The following is a 4,262-nucleotide window of genomic DNA, read 5'->3' on the forward strand; positions in this document are numbered from 1 at the left end:
GCACAGCGGCTACCATTTGATGCGTGGATGTAAGTAATGAATTAATTAAATTAATCCTACATGGACTTTTTTTTAACATGTTACTCCGCAGTGCCACCAATTAATTAGCTCCCGAGCCCTACAAGTCCTGCAGTATTCCAAAGAGCAGGTCTGAGATAAAGATGCTGTCGTCTCTTCTTACTCTTCCTGCTCCTGGCTCTGCCACTACCATCCAAGCTATACCACAGCTCCTTCACCAAAGTCAGATTGAACCCACAAGTATTGAATCTGGGGTCCACAGCACTGACCCCCCTGGGTCTCATTATGACAGAGAGGAGAAGGGTTGCCATGTTGGTGGCTGCAGCTGAAGGAGCCGTGTACTGCTTAAGATACAAAGCTACACAGAAAGCACCATTCATATCGGTTGTTACTGACTGAAAGCATCAAGGCTATGTTCATAGTCACAGGGATGCCTGTCTGAAACACTGAAACAGCTGAAGAGAATTTGTTGAAGGGTCCACAGTGGTTTTGAAATTGTTAAAATATTAATCCAGTAAAAATCTCTGCTTTTTGTCATTCATTTTTGAAAATTGTTTTGTCTGACATTGTGGTCCAACAGACTAAGTTTACATTTGTTATTACTTCTACATATGTATATACTAATAGAAATTTGATTTCTGTGCACATGTAAATGTATAGCTCAGAAGAAAACATGACTTCAATGAATGCTCAAAACTTTATGGACCTTTTTAAAACAATGTGTGGGTTTTTTAGTGAACAGCAAGTTTCAGCAAACACAAAGGACACCTTGAATTGATTTTTAAAATATAACTTTATTTACCATTTGTAATTGAACAGTTTAAGATATACAGCCGACATGAGACTAAGACAAACGTCAATGAAATTTGGCCCTAAGGTTCAAAAGACATGGTTAGATATGTATGACAAAGTACTGTGTTCATTTCATTTGTGCTTTTTTTTTCTCCCATCTGTTGGAAAAATGTTACGCATACCAAAGTGCCTTCTGCTGGTAATTCCACAGTGTATACAAATAACTAAAGGCATTCTCAGTTCAAATGCATGGAAGTTTGTATTATTTTCTGTTGCTTTTAAACACAAATGTCATTTAAAGTGCTGCAACAACATGAAAACACATTAAGTTTATGAGCAAGAAGTTCAAGAAATCTCTTCAGTGACAAAAGACCACTGAAAAGGAGATCACAGTTTTAGTCAAACCTACTAACAGTTTCAAGACTTGTTTTAATTATACTGTACATCCATTTCATAAATCCATAAAGATTTACCTACATGGATATATTTAAGGTGTTGTAAAAATATTACATTGAAGGACCAAACATTAAGTATATATGAACTGTTTTATCATATGCGAACTGTAACTGTGGGTTAAAGGTACTTTCAAATCCAGTTAATTAGTCTTCAAAATAATATACAGAAACAAGTTTCAGATTATTCCAAAGACTGCATGATTAAATCTTCCAGAAATACTAACTAGGTCAACTGAAACACACGTTACATTATTTCCAGTACACTGATATGCTGTATTAAAAGTTCATGTCCATTGATTTGAAGTTACAAGTTATACCATTTATGATGCCAGTTTTGGTGCGGTTTGACATATGTGCGCGCATCAAACCATTGTGGCTGTGATTTCCCACAAAAGTGTATGAAGCAAGTTCATATAAATGATGACGGCATGCAGCTCTGTACACTAACAATACACAGTACATTTCTGTTGTGCTACATGTACAATACTGCTATACGAGTACAACACTGCTGGGCTTGTATAACACCGTGTAAAACTGCCTGTCCCCCACCGTACTGTTTTGTCAGTCAGGCCACGTGGGAGACTCACCTTTAAAAAAGCGTTCTGTCGTATTTCAAGTTTCAGTCCAAAGCTTTATCATTTGGCAAGACATTTGATATCGCTGGCTTTTTCGAACTTTACGTAAGGTAGTGTCACTGAACCTGGATAAAAATGGTTAATTCTGACGATAAAAAGGATCAAATACAAAAAAGGGGAAAAAAATCTATGTAGGTAGACTCTGGTTGTTAGAAGACAAAATGGATAGTTACATATTGATTAAAATTACAAGACATCAATACTGACACTATCCCGAACTACCTCTAGACTCAGCAGGTGTAGAATATCCACTACACAGAACACGTATTACACTTTACACCAGCTATATTTACTACTGAAATACATCCCCCAACCTGCCCCCACCCCAGATAAAAACAAAAAAAGCACGCACACACACCAGTCAGATTAATTTTTACATTGCTGTACAAGAACCAGAGGGAGAGTGCCGAGGAGAGTCAAGAATTAGGACACAGTAACATGATGATTGTGATCATAATTACTGCAATTAACTGTGACTGCGATTACTCAAACAGCAACTCGCTCCGCAAGGACTTCCTCACCAGAAGCACCCTGAACAGAACTGGCATAAACTGGTAAATTTTTAGATATAATTCAATGCTGTGATCAGTCTACAAAATTCATTCTATGTGGTCAATAATAACAATTAAAAAAACCTCAGTCGGTATTTAAGTCATTTTTTTCCTTTAAGCATTTTTGTTTTTTTAATTGAGGTAAATTGAGCTAAATTCATAACAGGATTTAATCATTTGAAAGGAACATGCATCGCACCAAATTAAAATTTCACAACTTGAAATCATTCCACAAACAGAAATATTTTCTCTGTGGCATCCTCTGTTCCACTGCAGTGTCTGATGGGCCGTGTTGACACCTGCGCCTACTGTTTTCAAATAGACTATCTAATATAACATATTCCCCTGAGTTTCGCATGCCATCTACTATAACCAGTGCAAGTGTGACGGATTATTACAGAATTACAAAAAGTCGTACGTCACTGTACACACTTACCGACACTGCCTGATGAGCTAGGGGCAGCAGCCTTTAACAGTCTACGCCCGTACGGTTTCTAGCGCTGATAATACTTCTGTTAATATTTAAAATATTGTAATATGAACCCAATGTAATTACTGTGCTGCTCTGAGCTCGTTCCCGACCTAAGTAAACTGAAGAAAGAGGTAAAGCACGTTTTGAATGCTGCGCATTAAACGCATTTGTCTCATATGAATTGTGTACATTGGGATTATGACTTGTATCAGTCATATTTGAGGCAGAGAGTGAGGAGGTTGTCATTTGAATTCATAATGTAATTTCATTTTATTTATCTGCCAATCGATGTAGTTGGGTCACATCAAAGTGTTCAAAGTGCAGGTGCACATATCTGGCTGCTCCCACGATCGTAATTTTGCTATGCGTTACCATCTTTAAAATATTTCTGTTAACGTTGTCGAGAGCGAAAAACGTACTTTTAACTCCCGCTTGTTTAATTGTGCATCACGTTGTGCTTCTTCAATTGAATACTTTTTGCGATATGGTTAGCGCAACCGCTTTTGTGCTGGCTACAGTAAGGTAGCTAAATTGGCGAACGTTAAAACCCTTATGGGGCATGCAGGTAGCTAGACATAGCTTGTCTAAAATGACATTGGTATAAATGTAACATGTACGTGAATGTACATATTCAGCTTCCTCTCCACACATTTCAGGTGCATAGCTGGTAATGAAACACATTTGATGCTTATGCTTTCGGTGTTGAGTTGCTAAAAGCTATTTGACCTCCTCTACTACAGCGTATATTGTTGTGCATAGCCTAGCAGCGACAGAATCAACCAGCCCAAGACACTTAGCCATTCGACACAGAGCTACCCTCAGCATAGACCTAATTACTTCAAAGTTGAACATGATCAAACAGCCACCAGTTTTTCGAGAAGACCTAGCTGATGCATGCTCCATTTGTGAATGGGAGTAATTGGTGCAGATTTACCTGCAGAGAGTGAATGGTGCTTCTTTTAAGCAGTCTGAGGGGATATTAGGCAGACACAGAGACACTGATAAGGTCACTCTGCACAGCAACTCCAGCCAGAAACTGGCTATTATTTTTTGACACACTGAAGCAGAATTTCAGTGAGCTGACTTATATCCCAGCAGTCCATTTCAACAACACTTGTCACTCATGACAAGGCACTCCCCTGCCTAAACCCAGATCCACTCGGCACACAACCTCACTTCAACAGAAAACAAAATAAAAAAAAAAAAAAAAAATCACCAACAAAAATCAAGTCACAAATGAGGAATGGTAAACATTACTCTTATTACTCAAGATACTGTAGTTTCTTTACAAAATAAACATTTTTGCTTTTCTTTATAATTATTTACTATGTTACTTTAC

This window comes from Megalops cyprinoides, chromosome 20, assembly GCF_013368585.1.
Source record: "Megalops cyprinoides isolate fMegCyp1 chromosome 20, fMegCyp1.pri, whole genome shotgun sequence".
Classification (NCBI taxonomy): Eukaryota; Metazoa; Chordata; class Actinopteri; order Elopiformes; family Megalopidae; genus Megalops; species Megalops cyprinoides.